The sequence below is a fragment of the Perognathus longimembris genome, chromosome 4 (assembly GCF_023159225.1).
Source record: "Perognathus longimembris pacificus isolate PPM17 chromosome 4, ASM2315922v1, whole genome shotgun sequence".
NCBI classification, from domain to species: Eukaryota; Metazoa; Chordata; class Mammalia; order Rodentia; family Heteromyidae; genus Perognathus; species Perognathus longimembris.
The window spans coordinates 90,240,959-90,265,680 of NC_063164.1; the positions used below are offsets into that span (position 1 = coordinate 90,240,959).

The 24,722-nt window shown below is 45.4% G+C and overlaps 1 protein-coding gene across 2 annotated transcripts in view; it reads right to left on the reverse strand.

Moving 5' to 3' along the window:
- The window catches only part of Smco4 (single-pass membrane protein with coiled-coil domains 4), a 58,892-nt gene extending 53,678 nt beyond the window's left edge, over window positions 1-5,214 (reverse strand). Inside the window, exon 1 of one of the 2 annotated variants that reach the window (XM_048345627.1) lies at window positions 5,192-5,214. The gene's annotated coding sequence lies outside the window, so the exon portion shown is untranslated. Of the gene's footprint in view, window positions 1-5,141; window positions 5,167-5,191 lie in introns of those variants that run through there. The other variant, XM_048345625.1, reaches the window with a different exon arrangement.
- Window positions 5,215-24,722: the final 19,508 nt, after the last annotated feature.

The following is a 24,722-nucleotide window of genomic DNA, read 5'->3' on the forward strand; positions in this document are numbered from 1 at the left end:
TAAACAAATGCATTCCCAAATACATACACATGACGTGGAACAAAAACAGCCAAGAGCCTTTGCTCAGGACATGACGTTCAGGAGGTAGTCGTGACAGCTAATATTTGCAAGCGAGAACAGTCTTTACTGATGAACCCATGTGCCCTCTCTGGTAGTGTTCCTGCCACACATGAAAAGCAGATGAGCTGAGCGAATGCAGTGTGGCTCATCCACAGACAGTCCGTGCCTGGTGATGCCAGGAAGCAATTCACCCAACACAGGTAACAAAGCTGCCACCTCAGGAAGAGTACAACCCAGACAAGGTCAGAACCCAGCCAAGCTAAGCAGCAACCAGCTGAAGGGCAGGGACATCATGCAAGCCAGAAAGAGGAAGTCCAATATCTGGCACAAACTACAGAAGATAACACAAGACCAGAACATTCCTGATGTGGCCACAGTGTGTCCTGACATCAGAAATAGCCAACCATCTCCTCGTGTCCTGACTTTGGTCCAGCAGGTTGGCCTGGTCCCGTAGAGACCAGAAGGAGCTTACCTACCAGTGCTCCTTTCCCAGGAGACCCCACCAGGGGCAGAGCAGCTCTGAGGCCACTGAGCTCTGAGACAGCATGGGGACTAACTCTGTGGTGGGTATCCTAGGAAACCAGAAATATTAGAGCACTTACCATACCTAATGTAAGCTTTCTTCCTTCATAGCTTCCTTCCTTGGCACTTTTCATTCACTTCAAGTTTCTAATGCTCAAATCAACATCTCTCTAAAATGTCCTGAGATGATTCTGGAAAGAGAAATGATAAGACAGAGAGAGAAGGCCCTATGGGGTTGATTCAGACTCCTGTCTCTAGCTGTCAGTAAAGATGCAAAGGAGTCTATTCTGGCTTCTACAGAGACTGCTCTCAGTCTCCATGGAGTATCTGCTACCCTGAGAGACCAGAGCTGCTATGGGAAGAATGAGGGGAAGAAGAGCTCGAATATATTCCACCTTCTCTCAACTCTAGAATCCAGAGGACTGGGCCCTTCTGATTCCAACATGTGCTCTGTCCTCCACCCATACTGCCACTGTCTCCACTGTCACCTCCCCCAAGGGGACTACACAAGACCCCTTCCTCCATACCTAATTTCCACTTGCTACGCTTTGTACTCCTCAGAGCCCACTGGGAAATCTTTCTAGATTCGGATGCAGACTTGACCTTTCCCCATGAAACTCCCAAGCTACAGGCCAGAGGCCTCATCTACATGAGAGTGGGTGCAGCAACCCCACCAGCAGACCGTAAGCCCAGGCTTATGCCCTACAGGTGACTGCCATCTCTAAGGCCAGCCATGGTCTGCACCATCTCTACATGACCGACATCTCAAATCTGCAATACAAGGATTAACCCCAAGCTGTGATGGCGATCGGGCCAACCTGGCCGGGGGTGGCGTGCCACTTCCCATACCCCTCCACACAACAAACAGATGAGAATCAACTGGAGAGGAAAGGTGTATATACGCACTAAAAAACATCAAAATTAGGCTGTCAAAACGTGAGAGAAACAAAAACCACTCATTGTCAAAACATATGAAAAGAGGGAAGGAAGAGGAGAAAAAGAAAACATTTTCTCTCAAGAGGAAATGCTTTAGGAATACACATCTCTATGGTGTTTTGAACTTCATTTGTTTCAAGGATTTAGAAAGATGACATCCCAAAGGCTCACAAACAAGATGCTTCTTTTAAAAAAATATATTTCTTAATTAATATCTTCAGGGAACCAAGAAGAGCTTTTACAGACTGACTGAATCTTAATAAAATTCTCAGAGAAGTTCTGACACCAGTCACAACAAACACCCTCTTGGAATTTAATTTCCTTTTCAGCAACAACTTTCTATGGAAACTCATTTATGATGCTACCACACCAGTCAAAATCTGCCTAGAGCACAAAAACTTCAAAGTCCCACAACAGAACCTCCTAGGACTAGCTGAAAATTAGACCCACATTTAGTCAAATCCTGTATCTAACAGATTCTCTCTACTCCAAACTTTCCAGCTTGTTCTGTCAGCCAGACTCAACTTCTCCATAGCCTTCTGGCCATACCTTGGCCCCTCCGGCCACATACCACAGCTTTCCCAGCCCCTCCTCACAGCTATAAACCCCAAAATTCTTATCTGTTCCCTGTCCAACAAATAAATGAGACAAGTCTACAAAATGAGCAAAAAAATAGTAGCTATACCCACCTTCAACTTCTTACCAAAAAAAAAACCTGTTGTACCTAGCTTCTGGTATAGGTCAGTTCCTTCCTTTTGGACTAGATTATCCCAGACCCAGAATATACATTGTGTATGCTGGGGGAAGGAGGAGCTAGAATTATTCATAAGAACAAAAAATGTACTTTAAAAGCCTTTTTTCCCCAGAGGACAATTCCTGCTGGAAGACTTAATCAATGCCATTATCTGGAGTGCTTACAAGGAGGGAAAGGGCAGCTAACCTTTTCTGAGCACTACTGCTATTCTCAGGTGCAAACAGCCCGTGTAAAATAAGGCCCAGCGTGACCTGACTTCCCCCATGCAGAAATTGGTCTGAGAGGACAAGCAATGTGCTCAGGATTTACATCTGACTCCCAAGACTCTGGACTTAGTCTGTTCCCACTCACATGCTGTTTCCAGTGTCCGTAGGTAGTTATGTTAAAGAGCACTTCACCGTTTACATGTGACTTCTCATAGTCTCATTTCATTATCACAACCCTATAGGAAAGCCAGGGATTCCTTTTTCACCACTACAAAAATCCATTTGGATTCAAAGATCACCAATAACTCGAACCTGCAGTAACAGAGTTGTGTCCTCTTACTTGTGAACCGATGGTCTTTCCTGCCTCACAGTATCTAACAATGGAAAGGACTAGGATGGTCTTTATCTGTTCAGTCATCCTCAGAGTATTATTTATACACAAGCCAGTAGAGACATTTTTGAGGACCCAGTCTAGCTAGTCAAGCCTTTATTTGTTGGTGAAAGTATCATTTTACTTCAAACTCAGAGATAACCACTACTGTAGCTGCCAAAACTGACTGCACCACCACCACCACCCAAAAAGAAATACTGAAAATAATATAATCAAACTCAACCTGGATTTTGAAAGTTAACAGAAGAAAAGTGTTGGCTTATAACAGAATACCAAGGCTTAATCACTGGGGCTAGTTTGGCCCTAGTCATTTCAATGCTGTGCTGGTGTTCTTAGCATCCAGACATTGGCAGATGGTTCAGCAAGAGGTTGTGCACACGCTGATTGGCACTGTTTTTAATGTGCTACTTCACTTACTACACTTCAGCTCTACTTCACAAGCCAGAATAGAAAAGATGGCAGAGGTGTGATTGTACAAGGACCCCAGCATGAGCCAGACAGAAGCAGCCTGTTAACAAAACAAGAGACCCAGGGATTGTTTTTCAGGTGAGGCCTAACAAGCACCAACCCGACATTCACAGGAGGCTCAAACAATTAATAAAAGGCCAAGTGATATACATATTTTCTAAGCACAGATAGCAGCTCTATAGCAAAGACAGACAGCCAAGGATACCAATTAACTGCCTGAGAACAACATTCACATTATAAATCGAATACCAATTTGTATGTTTTGTTTTTTGAATCTTTCTTATTTCTTGTCTGTTTTCTTTATAAAAACCAGATGAAGTCTGTTTTGTATGTATGCTCTAGCCTTGTAAGGAAAGTCTTTCCACCTTCTAAACCTAGTACAGGCTTCATCAAAAGTATCTAACTCGTTTTCTGTGGGGTTATGTTGTTGTTTTAACTCGGGCCATGAGCTCTTGCTTAGCTTCTTGCCACCCTTCAAGTCTGGGGCCACACCTCCACTTGCACTTTTTTACTGGCTAATTGGAGGTAAGAGTCTTGGGATTTTTTTCTGGCTGGGCTGGCTTCATACCAGGAGCCTCAGATTTCAATCCCAGGAGATGACCGCTGGGATGACAGGCATGAGTCACCTAGCTCTTTTGTTTCCGGCTCTCTTTTTGCATCCCATCTCACAGATTAGAAAATGGATGTCTTGGAAGGGTCAATGAGGGAGCAAAGGTCCTGCGCCTCTGCTAACACAACTAGACTGGAACAAGGGCTCCGGAGGCCCACGATCCCCACTGGAAATGGCGTGGCATACCGGTGTCTAGAATACAAAGTTCACTCGGAATTAAGAGGAAGAGAAAGCAGCCATCGGGTCCTCCGTATCTCCAGGGCACCGTGCGGGCGGTTCCGATGGGCTCCCCGGCGGCTTCAGGGCCACTTGTTTCTTGAAGGAACCATCAGACCCAGGCGGCCCAGCCTCAGCCGCAGGCTCGGCGGCCGGCAGGCCTGCGCTCGGGGCTGCCAGGACCGCGGCCCGTAGCCGGGGAACCCGGGCGGCGCCGGAACCCGGAGAGGAGTGCCAGGGGGTAAGATTTCCGGATAGTTAGGGTTTGACGCAGCCGGATCCCGTCTCCTCGACAACACCCCTGACCTCCCGCAACTTTCCACGGACCGAAGCCCCGCAGTGCGAGGAGAACCGGACAGAGGCGGCGTGCGGGGCCCTGCAGGCAGGCGGCAGCTGGGGCTCCGCACCGCGCTCCCGGGACCGCCCCGCTCCTTCCCCGGGCGCCACCGGTGTCCCGGGCCCGGGGCCTCGCACTCCCCAGCGCCCGCCAGCCGGGGACCGGGTGAGCACGGTGCCGCCCGGCTTCCCCCGGAACCCGGGGCCTCCCTCGGTGCGGCCGCCCGCAGGGTCCCCGCGCGCCCCCGGCCCACTCCGCGCGGGAAGCGGCGCGCGCCCCTCTCCCTCCGTCCTCCAGGCCGGGCGCTCGCGCCGCGCCGCATCCGCACTTCCCGCCCGGCCCACCCAGTCCGCCCCAACTTTTACCAGCCTCGGCCCGGGCCCCGGAGCTGCGGGGCCACGGCGTCCTCGGCCCGACGGGCGGGCAGAGCCCAGGGCCACCTCGCCGGCGCGAGTAGCGCGCGGGACCCTGGGCGCCTCGGCCCGCAGCCCGCCGCGGAGCTGGAGGCGGGGCCCGCGTGGCGGGAAGCGCGCGGGGTCGGTGTGGGCGCCGCGCCCCGGGGCTCCGCGCCCGCCCGCCCGCCCGCCGCGCCCCGGCTCCGCAGCGTCCCGGCCCCGCAGCGTCCGGGCCCCACCGCCCACCTGCCGCCGCCGCCGGGATACGTGGCAGGGGCCGCCGCTCGCCTCCGTACCTCGCCGCCTCGCTCGCCTCGCCTCCTCCCGGCGCCCGCGCGGGCGGCTCCGCGCGCCCGGACCGCAGCGCCAGGCGCCCTCTGCCGCCGGGAAGCTGCATCCGCCCTAACCCTAACTCCCCGGCCCCGGCCCTCTGGCATCCGGCACTCCAGCCCCGGCACCCCGGCTCCCGGTACCCAGCACGGCGCTCTCCCCGCTGCACACACGCCGAGCAGGGTGCCCCGCAGGCACTCGGGACTCGGGGCTCCGGCCCAAGCGAGGCTGGGGCGACTCAAGGGGACGCGGATCTGACCTGCGAACCTCTCTCGGCAACCTGGGCGGCCCGAGGTTTGGAATAAACACGTGGCACCCAGCAGTTCCTGCCTCACCAACGCCAGAGCCAAGCAGCACCCACAACTAGATGTCACTCCGGAATTTCAGACGAACGCACACGTTTCTTTAATCGACCATTTAAAAGCTAGCCAATCTCCTTGGGCCGCAATTAACTCATCTGTAAATTAAGAATAAAACCTACCTCCTAGGGTTATTAGGATTAACAGATCGTGCACTGTAAAGAGCTTTGCGCAGCCTTCTGTTTGTGGTGACATACAATGCTAGTTATTTGCATTATTACTGATCTAACAGGTGATAGGAATCTACACGTACATAAGGCTGCCTTTTCTCCTGGGAACAATCTTAAACCCTTATACAGTGGGACTGTCACCTGCCCCCCAAAGCTAGCGAGGGAACGAGGCTGCTCTTGTGCCTTCCTCACTAGCCACCCCAGAGACACATCTTGGGGGTTTCAGTTGGCTGGTTGGTTCCTTGGGTGGGTGTTGGTATTTTTGTGATGGTTCTAGGGCTTGAACTTGAGGCCTGAGGGCTGTCCCTGAGTATTTGCTCAAGACTCGCACTCTACCTGAACCACACTTGAACCACACCTGAACCACAGCTCTACTTCCAGCCTTTTTGGTGATTAATTGGAGACAAGAGTCTCATGGACTTTCCTGCCCAGGCTGACTTCAAACCTCAATCCTCAGATCTCAGCCTCCTGAGTAGCTAGGATTACAGGCATGAGGCACTGGAGCCTAGCCACATTTTTTTTTTTTAAGCTGTAGAACAACTTTTCTGTAGGTTTTACACCCAAACCTCTTAATGAGCAAGTGCTTCGTTTCCTGATTTCAAAAGCAGAGGCCATCAGTTTGGAGGCCCTCCTGGGTACTGCCTCTTCCTGACTTCTCCCTGTCCTTCTCAAACACTCCTCCAAAAATCTTCTCCCTTATCCACACATGAAGCAGCAGTATAGTTGGGACAGGTTAGCGATAGAAGGCTGAAACACTGTCCTAGTCACACTCTAGGAGACACCCATGAGTCCCAGCTCTTTCCAGCACCTCCCGAGGATATCTCCTTGAGGATAATATATGGTCAGATTGAGGCTAGGACTTTTCTCTCTCAGCCAGTTCTAACCAAACAGAAGCACCTGTGCAGTGGAACCTTGGCATCTTTAGCCTGACTTTGTGTAACAAGCCCTACTTAACGCACATGCATTACATCTCATAATGTACTCACAACCGTAGGGCAGTAACCTTGTACATGCACAAATCCTTGCCAAGTTATGATTTCTCATATCTCTAAGATCAGCTCACTATCATTACTTTAAACGCCTCCCTCCTCCCATACTTCCCAAGTCCTAGGAAACTGAAATCCGTAGCCAAGTATTTGCTCCTGATCCACAAAGCTCTGGCTATCATTTCTCTTGACAGTTTCTTTCTGTCTCTCTCTCTGTCTCTCTGTCTCTGTCTCTCTGTCTCTTGTTCCTCTCCCTTTTTGCTTTGCCATTTTACTTTTCTGCATGTACATGCACACATGTGTGTGTCCCCTTCATTTGTTGGCAACAGCAAGAATCTGGAATCTTTACCTCCACTACCCATTAGTACCCACCAGGCCATCAGAGGGGCTAACTGGAGTCCCAGCCTGAGTCCTAGATTGGTAGCATCTCAGCCCTTCAACCATGGACCACTGAGAACATCTTACTGCAGTGGAAGAGTATCAGGAACCCAGTCTTTAAAGAACACCCGAGAACACATTAACCAACACTACTACTGATTAATTGATTTGGTGTATATTAAGGAATATCTGTTTAGTGTTTAGGTGCTACAAAGTTGAGAGCCAGTCATGCATGAAGAGTATCAGGAACCCAGTCTTTAAAGAACACCCGAGAACACATTAACCAACACTACTACTGATTAATTGATTTGGTGTATATTAAGGAATATCTGTTTAGTGTTTAGGTGCTACAAAGTTGAGAGCCAGTCATGCATGAGGAAAAGCTCTTGTCCTTACAGGAGTTCAAGTTGTAATGACTGACAAGCAGACACCTAGGTGAATGCTATATGAGGGAGAGGAAGGGAGAAAATGACATGCACCTAAATGTGAAATTAGTATGCCTCAAGGACTGAATTGGGGTAGTGATAGTGCTGTGCGGATTGCTTCACTTTGTTATAACTGTAAATTTTAAGCCCCTGTTTAAAATTAATGAATAATTTTGTGAAGCAAACAGCCACTGATGTAGGATTTGGCTCCTTTTGTTTGTGTCAATACTAGGGCTTGAACTCAGGGCCTCTCACACTCTTGCTTAGCTTTTTTACTCAAGGAAGGCACTCTAATACTTGAGCCACACCTCTACTTCTGGCTTTTTGCTGGTTAGTTGGAGATAAGAGTCTCTCAGGTTTGTCTACCCCAGCTGGCTTTGAACCTTAATCCTCAAATCTCAGCCTCCTGAGCTGCTAGGATTATAGGCATGAGCCACCAGCACCCAGCAAGATTCAATCTCTTAATGTAACTTCAAATATTCCCTTAATGTGGTAATGACCTATATGTTGTTTCTTTGTGAAAGTGCTGGCATTTCCAAATTAGAGTTACGTATCTTGTATTGCCAGTCTAAGAGGGAACATTCACATGCTGCTATCCTAATAGCTTCCAGTGGAGTACATATCCCAAGCTGCTCCTTCTACATTGACGATGCCACTTGCTTTGCTGCTAGGAGAACATTATGACATTTGAGAGCTGATCATGTATGCCTTGTTCCTTGCTGTCTTGGAGTACTGCTTTGAGACTACAGTGAGGAAATCTGGTCCAACCTCCTTAAAAATGAAAGACCCCAAGGAGAGAAAGGCATGCCCTTCCAGCTAGCAGCCATTAACTAAATTCAGCAGCACAAGGGAGCCCCAGGCAAGGCTAGCCAGCCAAAAACAACTCTAGTTTTCAAGAAATAAAATGATTGTCATTTTACATCACTATGAATTGGGATGGTTTGCTACACACAAGATAACTGATGTACACACTGCACATAAACAAGTTCTTGATGAAATTCACTCAAGAATCAACACTCTTGCCAGCATTTTCTATCATGAGGCCTTCTATCACCATGTCTAAGTTTAGCCAAGCATCAGATTTTATATAAATTCCCTCTTGCAGTATTCTGCACTGAGTCAGCTAGTGAGCCTTATACTGTTTCAGATACTTTGCAGTCAATATGACAATGGCCCAAAACCAGCTGGTAAACTATCAAGAGTTATAATGCTGATTGGTTTGCCAATGTAAGTATCATAGAGGCTGAATATGGTTATATCGGCCACTTAAGTTTAATGATAAGATTATCAGGTTGTGTGTGTGTGCATGCGTGTGTGTGTGTGTGTGTGTGTGTGTGTGTGTACTAGGTCTTGAACTCAGGGCCTGTGCTCTTGCTTAGCATTTTTGTTCACAGCCAGTGTTCTACCACTTGGGCCACACCCACTTCTGGCTTTTTGTTTGTTCATTGGAGATAGTCTCTTGGATTTGGCTGCCTGGGCTGGCTGGCTTTGAACCTTGATCCTCAGATCTCAGCCTTCTGAGTAGCTAGAATTAGAGATATGAGCTTCCAACTCTTGTCAGCCATTACAATCATTAACCACTAAAATAGACTATTAGGGCAGGATCCTAGTGGCTCACATCTGTAATCGTAACTAGTTAGAAGGCTGAGATATGAGCCCACCCAAGCAGGAAAATCTATGAGATGCTTATCTCCAATTAACCACCAGAAAACTCAGAGGGATGTTGTGATTCAAAGTGATAGAGTGCTAGCCTTGAGAAAAAGAGCTTAGGGACAGCACCGAGGCCCCGAGTTCAAGCCCCAGGACATACATACATACATATATACATACATACATACATGCATGCATAAAATAGACTATTTGCAACTATGAAAATGGAAGGAGAAAACCTGTTGGGGATGCTACTCAGGGTACAGGGAGTGTGATAAAGGAGGTTAAATTGGAATGCAGCATAAATGTGTGGAAATGTAATAATGAAATCCTGCCCCCTACATAACTGACATGAGCCAATAATAAGTGCATAAAATGAAAAGATTAACTGGGCACCAGTGGCCCAGACCTGTAATACTAGACATTCAGGAAGCTGAGATCTAAGAGTCTTGGTTCAAAGCTAGTTGGGGCAGGAAAGTCCAAGACATTCTTATCTCCCATTAATTAGCAAAAAAGGCCAAAAGTGGAGGACTGAGCACTAGCCTTGAGCAAAAATTCTCAGGAACAATGCCTAAGCCCTGAGTTCAAGCTCCAGGACTGGCTTGTACACACACACACACACACACACACACACACACACACACAATTATTGACCAAGTTTTATCACCGATCATGGAACATCAGAGAATGAAGGGAAATTCGAGACCATCCAATCTACCATCTCATTTTACAGAGGAGGAAACGAGTTATAAGACATGATAATAGGCTTGTGAATTTCCAGGCTGACCCAGAGCAGAGGCTGCGATGACCAGTTCTAAGTTCTTTCAACAGTACCATTCTTGAGCTGTTCTGCTGGGGGGGTTTCTCTTTGAACTTGATTGGTGTTTAAAATATTCTTTCTATGCTCAAAGAATACCTTCAACTTTCCTTTGCATTTAGGATAAAATCCAAACTCTTTTTTTTTTTGCTAGTCCTGGCTAGTCAGGCTAGGGCCTGAGCACTGTCCCTGGCTTCTGTTTGCTCTACCATTTGAACCGCAGCTCCACTTCTGGCTTTTTCTATATATGTAGTGCTGAGGAATTGAACCAGGGCTTCACATATGCTAGGCAGGCACTCTGCCACTGGTCACATGCCAGCCCCAAATGCAAACTCTTAATATGGCCTCTGCCCGCCCCCCACAAGTTCCGTGCAGCATGCCCCACAAAGGGGTTAGTTCTACTCTGCCCTGGTGAATGTCTTTATGATTTCCAAACTAGCCAGCTCTGTACTTCATGCTTGTGCATATACTGTGTCTTTATGGAAGTGCTGTTCTGCAAACCTCTATACTCTACTAAATTCTATTGTCCAGAACCCACGAGAGTTCTATGGTTGCAAGCAATGGAAAGCAATATGGGGGATGATAGAAAACAAAAAAGTTGGCAGTTCACAATATCTCCAGATAAGTTTCAGAAAGATTAAGAAGCAAGATAGGTTGCTCATGCCTATAATCTTAGCTACTCAGGAGGGTGCAATCTGAGGACCACAGTTCAAAGCCAGCCCCAGGAGAAAAGTCTGTGAGATTCCTATCTCTGATGAACCAAAAAGCCAAAAATGGAGCTGTAGCTCAACTGGTAGAATGCTAGTCTTGAGTGAAAAAGATGGTTCAGGAATCTAAGGGGAGGCAAACAGTCACTTTCAGGCTCTGCTACTGTAACCACCCACTTATTTTCTTCGGTCCATGCATCTACTTCCAGATTCCATCCTAAGAAACTCAGTTTGGCCTCTCTTGGTGACAATCACTCTGCTACCTGGAGGAGAACAGGATGCCTTGCTGAAAATCCTGAAGACATTCACTACGGTGTTGTCACTAGACCTAAGGAAAGCTGGTTCAGGATGGTAAGCTCAAAGACTGTCCTCTCTATAGTCCTTAGGCCTTAGGTTTAATGTCACTTTCTGGGAAGTTTTCTTAACCACTCCATCTGTTATACTCTCACGTGCTCTATAAGTTCTTCAGGTTTTTGTGGGTTTTTTGTTTGTTTGTTTGTTACTGTTCTCATCACATTTTGTAGTTACATATTTATATGCTTATTTATTTCTTCTCCATAAAAACAAAGCTATGGGCTGGGAATGTGACTTGGCGGTAGAGGGCTTGCCTAGCATGCACAAAGCCCTCAGCACCACATAAACAGAAAAAGCTGGAAGTGGCGCTGTGGCTCAAGTGGTAGAGCACTAGCCTTGAGTAAAAAGAAGCAAAGAACAAAGCTCAGGCCCTGACTTCAAGCCCCAGAACTGGCAAAAAAAAAAAAAAAATTTTTTTAAGGAAACTATATAGTCTGCCCTCTATATATCCTTACCGCTTCCACTGCACTTGGTACAGAGTAGACTCTAAATATTGAAAGAACAGCCAAGCTAACAAAGATGGTTTATGCCTACAATCCTGGCTACTTGGGTGCCTGAGACCTGGAGATTCAAAGCTAGCCTAGGCAGAAAAGTCTAAGACACACTTATCTCCAACTGACCACCAAAAGTCCAAAAGTGGGCTGGGGATATAGCCTAGTGGCAAGAGTGCCTGCCTCGGATACACGAGGCCCTAGGTTCGATTCCTCAGCACCACATATACAGAAAACGGCCAGAAGCGGCGCTGTGGCTCAAGTGGCAGAGTGCTAGCCTTGAGCGGGAAGAAGCCAGGGACAGTGCTCAGGCCCTGAGTCCAAGGCCCATGATTGGCCAAAAAAAAAAAAAAAAGTCCCAAAGTGGAGCTGTGGTTCAGATTGGTAGTGTCAGCCTTGAGCAAACACTTAAACAATAGGGGCTGGGAATATGGCCTAGTGGTAAAGTGCCCATCTCGTATACATGAAGCCCTGGGTTTGATTCCTCAACACCGCCTATATAGAAAAGGCTGGAAGTAGCACTGTGGCTCAAGTGGCAGAGTGCTAGCCTTGAGCAAAAAGAAGCCAGGGGCAGTGCTCAGGCCCTGAGTTCAAGCCCCAGGACTGGCAAAAAAAAAAAAAAGCACAAAGCCCTGAGCTCACACCTCAGTGCCAGTAGCATAAAAGCAAAAACAATCAAGCAACACAGTGAATGACTGAGTGGCCTAGGCCTGTGCTTCTTCTTACTTGCCAATTCACTTTGCAGAACTGAATGAGAAAAGATGAAGGAAATATGGGGAGCATAGGTTGTGGAAGACTCTTGTTTGGAGCTGACAAGGCTCATACCCAGGACAAATGGGGGGACTCCACATACCACAGTGTGTCAGACAGGAGCCATGTTGGGTTTTACTATCCTATTCTTAAGGGATGTGCTTTGTATGTTGCAAAGTAAGAAAGGCCCTAAAATGTGACACCTGGATCTCAGATCAAATACCCAAACTCATGCCCCTCACCCACCAGAGGTGGCAGGTCTGTGACAGGGTTCTACTGAATGAGAGTCCTACGAGCAATGCAAAGCTAAACGTGTTCACTTTTTATATTGATGAATGTTATGTTTATGATAGCTTGGGTATTTGATCTTTATCTTTTCTCTCAGTTATAGTTTAGTCTTTGGGGGGGTTTAGGGTTGGGTTTTTTTTTTTCCTTACTGTAATATACTCGGGTTGAACAACCCAGGGCCTTATGCTTACTAGGCTCTACCACACAAGTCCTGCACATGATCCTTTTGTGTTTGATATAGGGTCACTTACCTTGCTCAGACTGGCCAGAAAGCATGCCCCTCCTGCCTCCACCTCCCGAGTAGCTTGAATTACAGATGTGAAGCACCATGCTCAACCTGTTTTGATTGCCTTTTGAAAAAATTAGCAGCCTCAGTTCTCCCCCCACTCTCTGATATTTTTGTAAGATTCTTGGTCCTTGAATCTGGAAAACCTCAAAAGTCTCCAGTTTACAACCTCAGAGGCCTGGCAGCCCATGCAAGGGCTTCCAGCCTACCATAAACAAATGGCTGACACAGTAGCAGCCACCGTTACAGTTGTTTCAGCCATGAAAACCCAGCCTGGTTCATTTTTACTTCATGCCTTCTTAGCAGTTATAGTTACTCCACTGATTAGAAAATAAGGCTGAGCCTGGTGCTGGTGGCTCTCACCTGGAATCCTAGCACCTCAGGAGGCTGAGATCTGAGGATCAAGGTCTGAAGCCAGCCCAGGCAGGAAAGTCTGTGAGGCTTTTTTTTTTTTTTTTTGGCTGGGCCTGGGCACTGTCCCTGAGCTTCTTTTACTCAAGATGAATTCTTTACCACTTAAACTGACTTTTTTGAGTAGGGGATAAAAGTCTCACGGACTTTTCTGTCCGGCCTGGCTTCAAACCCCAATCTTCAGATCTCAGCCTCCTGAGTAACTAGGATTACAGGCATGAGCCATTGGCACCCAGCTCATGAGACTCTTATCTCCAAAAAACACCTCAGGAAAAACTGTAAGTGGAGCTGTGGTTTAAGTGGCAGAGCACTAGCCTTGAGCACAAAGAGGCTCAGGGACAGAGCCCAGGCCTTGAGTTCAAGCCCCAAAATCACCAAAAAGAAGGAGGAGGAAGAGGAAGAGGAGAAGGCTGAGACTCCACTCCTCTCCCAGGATTGTATCTCTTGCTGTGAGTAAGAGAAGTGTTGTGCCTTGGCTCTTTACTGTTGGGAAAAAAAGACCTGGATGAGCCAGGGCAGTTACTCTAACTGTATGTGCATGTGCATGTGTACACTTGTGATCATTTGTGTATGTCTGTAATGTGAAGAGGCCTTCAATGTCCTACTACAGGGATGCTACATAAAAAACTACTTTTCACTTGTTTTGTTGATAGGACTCAGAACACTGAGGCTAGTACATCTGTAATCCCAGCTGCTCAGAGGCTGAGATCTAGAGAACTGCAGTTCAAAGACAACCCAGTCAGAAAAGTCCTCGAGGCTCCTTCTCCAAAATAACCAGCAAAAAGCTGGTGAAAAGAAAATTCAATCAATTCACCTCAAGCCTTGCTGAATACAAAGTTTAAATACTAAATTGGCCTCCTGCAGTCAGGTTACAAGCTGGAAGTTAAAATCTAATGTGAGCTCCCGGAAGTCTGCATGATGAAAAGACTTGTGGAAATGTAGCTTTTTCACGCAGAGAGGGGATGCCACTTGGCTACTTCCCTTTGGAAAGTAGGATGCTTCAAGCCCTATGCATCTGTATTTGGATCAGTAACCAGTCTACCTGTTTCCCCACATAGCTGTATACTGTGTGTCACCAAGAAAACTATTGTATCAATGAGATAAAATGTCTTTTTCTCACTACTAGTGGCATCATGTATTTTAATACTGTTTCATTTTATTTATTTATTATTTATTTGTGCTGGTTGTAAGGCTTGAACTCAGGACCTTGCTTTCTCATAAGGTTTTTACATTGAAGACTGTTACTCTAGCACTTGAGCCACGCCTCCACTTCAGCTTTTACCAGGTTAATTAGGGATAAGAATCTCACCAATAAGTCAGGTACCTGTTGCTCATGACTACAATCCTAGCTACTCAGGAGGCTGAGATCTGAGGATCACAGTTCAAACCCAGCCTTGGTGGGAAAGTACGTGAGACTCTTATCTCCAATTAAGCACCAAAAAAGCCAGAGGTGAGGCTGTGGCTCAAGTGGTAAAGTGCTAGGCTTGAGCAAAAATGCTCAGCAGCAGTGCCTATGCCCTGAATTCAAATCCCAGGACTTGTGTGTGCGCCCTCCCCCCCCCCCCCCCCCCCCGCAACACACACACAGAATCTCAGACTTTTCTGCCAGGGCTGGCTTCATACCTCAATCCTCAAATTTTTAAATAAAGATTTTGAAAAATTATTAGCAACTTCATTCCACAGCAAAAGTAAGCTTACTCATTTGCACAAGAAGTTCGAAGATGTCCATTTTTGTTTCTACAAATCCAAAAGAGCAGTAACAAAAACTTCAACCAAGATCTTCACACCCTCTCCCCCTGGCTTCTTGAAATGTAAGACCTGAGCTGCAGGACAGCAGGAGACCCTCTGCAAGCCCTACTGCAACAGCCAAGACACATTCTCCAGCCTAAAATACCAGCAGATCCTTTAACCTTAATTTTTTCACAGCTTCCTTCCTGTTGCAAATGTTAAGTTTCCTTTTCAGTGGAAATTAGCACATCATTAACTTGCCTGTCTTCATGCTCCTCTGACTCTTTCTTTGCAGGCTTTCAGGAGGCATGCTTAGGGAAATAGGACCACACTAAAACCCCAGCTCCCCAGAGCCCCATTAAAATCAGAACTGTCAGTATGCTTAGAATGGAGCAGGGGAGCCAGAGAACTTCATCTTTATTCCATAGGTCGTCAATAGTCCACTAAGGTTTTTAAATTCCAGACTGAAAAAGAGCACTGCTGAATTACTTTAGTTTTCAGACCCCAAATCCTCAAAATCACCAGTGATTCATCTACCAGCTGTGCCTTTTGCTCTGGCACAGTTTTGACATCAAAAGGTGTTTCCTAAAAAACCAGGAGCTGGTGGTGCACACTGTATCCTAGCTACTCAGGAGGCTGAGCTTGGAGGATCACAGTTCCTAGCCAGCCTGGGCAGGAAAGTCTTTGAGACGCTTATTTAACCACCAAAAATCCAGAAGTGGATCAGTGGGTTAACTGGTAAAGCACCAGCTTGAGCAAAAAATGCTAAAGGGTAGAGCCTAGGCCCTGAGTTCAGTCTCCATACTGACAAGTACACACACACACACACACACACACACACACACACACACACACACACAGAAGTGTTTCTTGGGCTGGGAATATGGCCTAGTGGCAAGAGTGCTTGACTTGTATACATGAAGCCCTGGGTTCGATTCCCCAGTACCACATATATAGAAAATGGCCAGCAGTGGCGCTGTGGCTCAAGTGGCAGAGTGTTAACCTTGAGCAAAGAGAAGCCAGGGACAGTGCTCAGGCCCTGAGTCCAAAGCCTAGGACTGGCAAAAAAAAAGAAGTGTTTCTTGCCACACATTTGTGATTCAGTACTGTATTCCTAGCTTCTTGGAAGGCTGAGGTTGTTAGGATCATGGTTCAAGGTTAGCCTGGGCAGTAAAAAGTTTGAGATACCCTCTTTTCAACTGCTAGCTACCATGAAGCCTAACATAGGTGGAATGTACTCAGCTTCTAGTAAGAAGTGAGACCCTTTCTGAAATTAACCAGCAAAAATCAGGGCTAGAGTTGTAGCATAGTGTTAAGAGTACTTAGAAAGTACAAGACCCTGAGTTCAAAACCCAGGTGTTTCCTGGCTGGGTTCAAGCCTATAATCCTAGTTATTTGTGAGACAAAGATCACACAGTTCAAGATTAGCCCAAGGAAAATGTGAGCTGGACCCCCACCTCAACCAACAAGAAAGTATAGTGGTATATATCTGTAATGTCAGCTATGGGAAGACATGATATCATTTAAGTCTGAGGCTAGCCTCAAGAAAACAAATGAAGAGAAAGAAAAAGAAAGAAATGAGACCTTCTTCAAAAGTAACTAAAAAGCAAAATGAGACTTGGGGAATAGCACGAGTAGTAGAGTACTTACTAGAGCAAAATCCTAACTAAGTCCGAACAACAGTACTACCTCTCCCCCATCGAAATAAAGGTGTTTCCTATCAACTACATCCTTGTTCATACCTGAGCAGCAGCAGTATCAAAAAGTAATCATAAGGTTTCTAATCTGCTCTTAACTCTTCAATTGGTCCACTTGTGTTTATTGAGCACCTAATATATTCAGGCAATGTATTGGGCTTTATGAACAGAGAGAGAAGTATAAAAAACACAGTTCTACCAAGGCTCCAGAGACCAGTGGAGAGAAACATAGCATATAGTTACAAATTATGTTAAGAATACTCTGGAAAAACGTTCTATGAGAATGTTTAACCAAGGAGACTGATTTTAGACAGATGATGGCAGCATTTTCAGGAAGTGATCTAAAGATGGCCAAGGAGATATGCAGGCGTTGTTCCTGGGAGGAGCCTGCTCAACATATGGTTTTCTCTGCCAGGTTTCAGTGTCTCTTGGACAGTGACCAGGACAGGAAGTACAGCCTGTCAGTGTAAGGACAAGTGGGGCTGTGGGGCCCTGCCTTCCCTCCACACTGGAGCAGCACAAGGACTGCTGGGTCCTTGCTGGGGCTTGCCTCCCAGCCAGCCCATGCTTGGCTCTCTGAGCTTTTGACCACTCAGTTACAGCACTTGGGTGAACACGCGGCCTGGGAGCCCTGGAGCAGTGGTTCAGGGAACACTGGACTGGTTCCAGTGTGTATGCCAGGCTCACATCTAACCGTAAGCTCTGGGAGAGCAGGTGGCTGTGTTAGCTCGTTATCTACTGCTCACAGGTCCTTGAAGACAGCTCGACTCGTGACCACTGCTCAATAAACACCTGCTTAATGGAATTGGACTTTATCTCAGCATGTAGTAGTGTGTCCAAAATCTGATCTGCTATCTAATAAGGGCCAACTTAGACAAAGTAAGTGTGCTTTAGCACTGCAGAGATGGAAGGGAAATGGCTTGACGAGCTCTTGTACAGGACTGTGTCCTGGAGCTTTAAAGAGTACAGCTCATCCCTCTGTTGCTGAAATTAGGGTCTGGTCCTCTATGGAGACCGTCTCAATATGTCAGGTCAAACTTACACTCAGTTCAGAGACTCACCCTCTGTAAGGTGCAACATTGACCAACACTGATGAATTTAATGGCCATTTACCCCCTTTCTTTCCCACCCCCACCCCCGTGCCAGTAAGGGGGCCTAATGCTCTCTCTTGGCTTTTTGATTGTTAGTAGGAGATAAGATTCTCACTGACGTTCCTGCCTGGGCTGGCTTCAAATCATGATCCTCAGATCTCAGGCTTCTGAGTAGCTGGGGTTACAGGCGTGAGCCCTCAGCACCCAGCACCCAGCATCCAGTCCCCAGCACCCCCTCCTCTGGGGGGAGGGAAAGGATTGTTTTCAGTGTTGCTTGACCTAGGATGCCATTTCATTCTGATAAATCCATCATAAGCTCAAAATATCACAAGTCAAAATATATTTAATACATCAAGCCTGCCAAGCATGATAACACCTTGGGCCCTGGAAGTATCAGCAATTCCATTGTGTTGCTAACTGGGAGCTGTAGCCACTGCCCTGTCCAGCACTGCCGGCGAGAGGCTCCCTGTGAGTGGCTGCACTCCAAAACAATTGCAATTGAGAATGCAGAGTATAGTTTTTATTGAATATATATGGTTTTGCACCATCACAAAACCAACATATCGTATAAGGTTGACCCGACATATTGATACGGTCTCCATAGAGAACTAGACCCTAATTTCAGCAACATTAAAATGTGTTCAATCTGAAGAGAAAATCAGCATTAATCACCACTTTGCAAGGTTCTTAAAGTGAGCTTTGTTTTTCTCTTCAGCCTGCTCTGTGTTCACACCTTTTTTTGCTGTGGGGACAAGAAGACAATAGATCCTCAAATCCTACTTGGAAAAGTCAGTCACTTTTTTGCAGGCCTTGTGTCAAGGGGTGCTGCTTTCCACAGGTGAAGCCACAGGCACCTGACCCATAAGAGGTCTCTCAGACATGATGACTATGATCAAACTGTCCACAGCCAGCTACAGGTGGTTCATACCTGTAATCCTAGCTACTCAGGATGCTGAGATCTGAGGATCGCGGTTCAAAGCCAGCCTGAGCAAGAAAGTCCATGAGACTTATCTCCAATTAACCACCAAAAAACTGGAAGTGGTGCTATGGCTCAAAGTAGTAGATCTCTAGCCTTGTGCAAAAGAGCTCAGAGACAGCACCCATGGCCTGCGTTCAAGCCTCACAACCACCACCACCAACAACAAAAATAACTTCTGTGGATAGGTGTCAGGGTATTGAGAGACATGTATCGTTATGATATAGATAGATAATATGTGTAAATAAGTACCTCTTTTTCTAGTGAGATCATCTCAGATCCTGAAAGCGGTCATGAATGAAAAAGTAGATTAGAAACTGTCAATCTCAGAGCAAAATTTGATTTTATTTTTGAGTTGTTAGGAATTGAATCTGGAGTACTCTATTTGCTCTACAATTTAAGCTACACCACCAGCTCATTTGCTTTTATTTTGTTTTTGAGATAGAGTCTTGCTAACTTTTCCTCTAGCTGGCATTAAATTAGTGATCCTCCCAATCTCTAACTCTCAGGAGCTGAGATTACAGGCATGAATCACCACACCCAACTCAAAACAGTTTCTTAACCAGGGTCTGTGGATGACTATGGATGGCAAAAAAAAATAAATAATTTTTGTTGTTACTAACTTTCATTCATATTCCCTTTATTATGAGTATAGGCAAAAACAACAGGATTATCAGCAATTTCTGTGAACTTGCCACTAATAGAAATCAGATCTTTTCCTATCACATTATAGTGGCACAGATATCTTTACATATACTTTACAACTCTCACTACATTATTATTTTTTAATTTTTTAATGAACTTTAAGTAATTGTACAAAGGCTATTTCCTTTCAACATATCCACTACTTTAAAGTATAGTATTATTAGACCCATAGCTAGATCTTGATATTTAGTATGTTGATAAAGAAGCATATATATATATATATATATATCTTAACCATCAAATACTTTAATGATATGCATGTCAACATAATTGGCTTTCCTTGTGAGTTGTGCATGGCTCCATTGTACACAAAACATTATTTAGAGATAAGACTAAAATTTTCACCAGACTAATGAAGAGCCCATGAGACAATAAGGTAAAGAGGTCCTTGTAGGAAAGTCTTGGTGGGCTGGGCCTCCTAACCCTTTATCTGAGTCCACAAAGTTCAGTTCTACCTGGTGGCTCCTTCCTTTCAACAATCAATCATCCTCACTCCCAGAGCTGCAATCTCCAAATTCTTCCAAAGCATCAGCCACCACCTAGTGTCCAGAGAAACAAGCTTAGAGGAAGCACAGACAAAAAGCAAGATAGGAAGCGAGATAGAAGCCACAAATGCACCTGTATGGAGCAGGTGTTTGGCTGGGAGATCTAAGGGGAGGAGAAATGGAGGACTATCTACTGAATGAGGGTTAACCCCTTCATGGGTTCAGCCTTTCTTTTGGGCACTAGTGGCTCACACCTGTAATCCTAGATATTCAAGAGGCTGAGATCTGAGAATTGCGGTTCAAAATCAGCCTGGGAAGAAAAGTCTGTGAGATTCTTATCTTCAATAAACCAGCAAAAAAATTGGACATGGAGGTATGGCTCAAGTGGTGTATCTCAAGTCTTGAGAACAAAAGCCAAGTAAGAGCCCAAAGTCCTGAGTTCAAGTCCGAGTATACACACACACACAGTATAAAACAAAAATAAATCAGTAACTTAAAACCTCCATAACAAATTCTCCTAGGAACTATCTAAGGTCTCATTTAGGAGAATACAGAATGCACTCTCCAAGGTTTAACGATATTTTGTTTCCCACTTTCCCCTCAAGTTTCTCATGTTCTCTGCAATTTAAGATCACTTACAAAATTGCTAATGTATACTTAAGTCTACACATTAAATTCTGGTTTGCACTTATGCATATTAAAAGATACCGCTAAATACTCATCTGACAAGCTATATTTTAAACCTCAAACTAGGTTTTATTGTGCCTGAATGCATTTTTAATACACCTATTAAATTTCACCTGGATTGAAGAGTGGCTGGCACTCTTCATCAGTGGATGACTGATGGGGACGGGGGTGTGGAGTCTCTGTTCTGATCCCACACATTCTGCCCTGCTTGCATGCCTGGAGGGGAGGAGACAGATCTGCCTGGAGGCTCTGGAAAGCTTTTGGGGAAAGTTGCTCCTAGCAGGGTCCACTAGATCCCTAAGAAGCTTCTCATTCTGGGCATTTGCCCCACACAGATCCTGAGCACAGCCCACCAGGGACAATGGTCCTCCTGAATCTCATTCCAACAGTCCCTCTTTGCTAGTCTTGAATTTCCTTTTCTTGCTCAGAAACACTGGCAGGCACACATTATCCACTGGATAGTGTCCACCCACCTCAGCCCAAGGAAGAGTAGCTATTTTTAAGGACCTGAATGATATAAAGTTCACCAATGAACTGCACTACAATGCTTTCTCTGGCAGTTTAGCAGATGAAGACAGTAGGGGCAGGATTATCCAAAGCTCACACTAGCGCACCTTCTCCTCCTTTCCCTACCTCCTTCCTTGCAGATCTGTTCTCCAGCACCTGTGGACTCTATTCAGCTGGGCAGACATCACTGCTTACTGGCTCTTGACTGCATCATACCTTGTCTCCGGGTGCCTCCACCCAGAACACCTGAATTCCACTTGATCAGAATTCTGCTCATTCCTTGAGATTTGCCTCCAGTTTTCCCTTTTCTACAAAGCTATCTCAGTTCCCACTTCTCTCTCTCCTTCTTCTGAATTCTTATTTATTATGCCAGAACTCCTTGAACACAAGCAGGCATTCCTGGCATGGGGCATGTGTCTGGCCTTCTCCACTAAACAATCAGCTCTCTGTGGACAGGAAAACTGAGTCTTCCACTGCCTATTCACTGTGTTCCCCAGTAGGACTAAGAGATGGAAACGGCTTGATTTTCTGAATCAATGAGAAATTGGTTTTCATTGAAAGCCAAACCATTCTTTTCCCAGCTTCTGTGCCTCTCTCTGCTCTCCTCTAGCTCCTGATAGCTCCTCACCTACCTCCAGCTGCTGTTTCTCTCCACTCTCTAGTCATGTCTGATGGGGCACCTTGCCATTCTATCCAGCCTTCTCTGAACAGATGGGCCTACCTTAATCCAGGGCTGCTTCCTAGCCACATTCTCTCTCCTAGGTGCAGCCTGCTTCCTTTGCATCGAAAACCTGAAAAGGCTGTGTTTTTCCTTTTCCATATCTAATGACACCATCCCTTTCCAACAGGGACTTTGGGGGGAAGTCCTGTCGAAATATGGACACTTATTCAGAAGATGAGTGCTGGTGCCTGTCTTCAGCTCTCCAGGGGCTCTGAGGGGAGGGAGCATGTGTCTTGTGTAGACAGGAAGAAGGCGCTCCCTGACATCAAGCCACCATGAGAAAGATGGAGAATATGGAGAGATGCCTTCTCCCCTGTATCATGTGATTTGGGGGATGCTGAAGATGTGAACAATTACTCTTAGGGGTTTCTTTATGTCCCAAATTCCTATTGACTCAGTTCTTCTCCAGACACCAAGCACTCTGACTCCATCTCCAGAAAATGGATTCTGTTCAGTTTGGCTTTCCTTTGAATCTGTCTTCCTAGGAGGAAAGGCCATGTGTCAATGTTCTGGCTGCAGAGGAGACTGGGAGAGGGGATTTCTGTTCTTGAGAAAAAAAAACGACTCCTTATGTGGAGATTTCCCTACATGCAGAAAGGCTTTCAGAAGAGTCTGAGCAACCATAAAGCACATGAAATGTCACAACAGTTGCCCAGGAAGCTTTTCAATAAAAAATAAAACATTCACAATGTTGGGAAGAGATAGCAAAACTTGTATGCTTCTTGGGAAAGTCATAGGGAAGTGGAATGGATAGCCTACATACAATTCCTACAGAGGATTAATTGGAGCCGTTTAACAGACACAGGAGTGAAGAGATTAAATAGTTAAGTTAGTAGTAGGATATGAGAGTAAGAAGGCATCTACAGAGAGAAGACAAAGCATCTGACATCATCCCAGGCCAAAGAAACCTCAAATATGTATGTGTGTGCGTGTATAAAATAATATATTATATATAATATTGTATGTATAATATATTAATATATTATGTTACATAACAAAATATACATAATACAGTATATAATATTTTTATATTGTTTAATATATCATATATGCTATATATAATATATTCTATCTTATATAATATGTATATTGTGTATAACATATAAAATACATAATATATCATATATGAATATGTAAAATATAATATATAATAATATAATAAAAATATAATATGTAAATTACACAGCATGTGGCTATCAAGCATGAGGCCCTGAGTTCAAACTTCAGTACTGCCTAAATAAATAAACACAGGAGAAAACCAGCACATTGGTTTATTTTACTAGAATTGGGCTTCAGATCATTGTGGGCCAGTAGTAGTATGACCTGCAGTAGATCAGGGATTTTAGAGGATAAAAGAATGGCTCAAGTAGTAGAGTTCAAACCCTAGTACCAGATCATGGCTCCTTAAACTCTACTTCAGGTAGGGCAGGGTGAACACCTACAGGAAAGGGAAAAGAAGTATGATTTTGAGGGAAGATGGATCCTCCCTGCCCGCCTGCCTTTCCCTCATACACATGCTTAGGAGCTGGGGGTTCTGAGTGAGAGCCCTAAACCCAGCTAAGCGCCTGTGTCACAAGGTCTGAGGCCCATAAATATCTTAAGGGTCTGCCTCACATTTAAACAGTTATAAATACTATATATTTTGAAATACTTGAAATATAGGCAAACACTACCATCATGTTTTAGCTTCAAGATAAGTGATTTTTGGATTTATTTACAACTTTTGTTCAGATTATTCTATAGCATGTAAGCACATTATATAAAACTTGTGAAAAAATAACACCTATCATTCCCTGAATCACAGCAATTTCAGAAGTTTACACTTACTTTTTTTAATGTTCTGTAACTGTAAATGTGCCTCTCCAAGTTGTCATAAAAGGCAATGTGAAAAATGAGTTTAACTGTCCCAAGTTTTCCTGGCTAAAGGCACATGGGCAAAATAGCTTTCTATACATTCAGTGGTAAAGAACTAGGCTAGGCCAGAAATCCTTGACAAAATCCTTGATGTATATATCTCCTCTAGATTCCCTTGCTGTAATGCTAATCCATAAGTGATGGTAGGAGGTGGGCCCTTGGGGGATGACTAACTATAAGGACTCAGGAACAAGATGAGTGCCTTATTAAAACAACCTTGGTGGGTGCTGGTGACTCTCACCTATAATCCTGGCTACTCAGAACACTGAGCTATGAAGACCTCAGTTCCAAGCCTACCCAGGCAGGAAAGTCCATAAGATTCTTATCTCCAAAAGCCAGAAGTGATAGAGTGCTAGCACTGAGACAGGGACAGCATTCAGGTCCTAAGTTCAAGCCCCATGACAAGCACAAAAAGAGAGAGAGAGACCCTTGCCAGCCAGCAACTCATGCCTGTAATCTTAGCTACTTAGGAGGCAGAGATCTGAGGAGCTTGGTTCAAAACCAGTCTAGGCAGGAAAGTTCATGAGACTCTCACCTCTAATTAAGTATAAAAGGCCCAAAATAGAGCTGTGGCTCAAATGACAGAGCACTAGCCTTGAACACAAAAGCTCAGCACCCAGGCCCAAAGTTCAAGCCCCAGGATCAGAAATAAAAATCTCTTTGCCCATTCTGCCCTATGGAGTTATAGGGAAAACATGGCTATCTATGAAAAAGCAGGCCTTTGTCACACATTACGTCTACTGGCACCTTGATCTTGAACTTCCCAGCACTATTATTTATGGCATTTTGTTACAGCCACTGGATCAGACTAAGGCAGTACTATTTACAGGGATGATGAAGATGATGATAATGATGATCTGAATTTACTAGTGAGGACTTTAAAGCACAGAGCACTTCAAGACTTACCAGAGGGG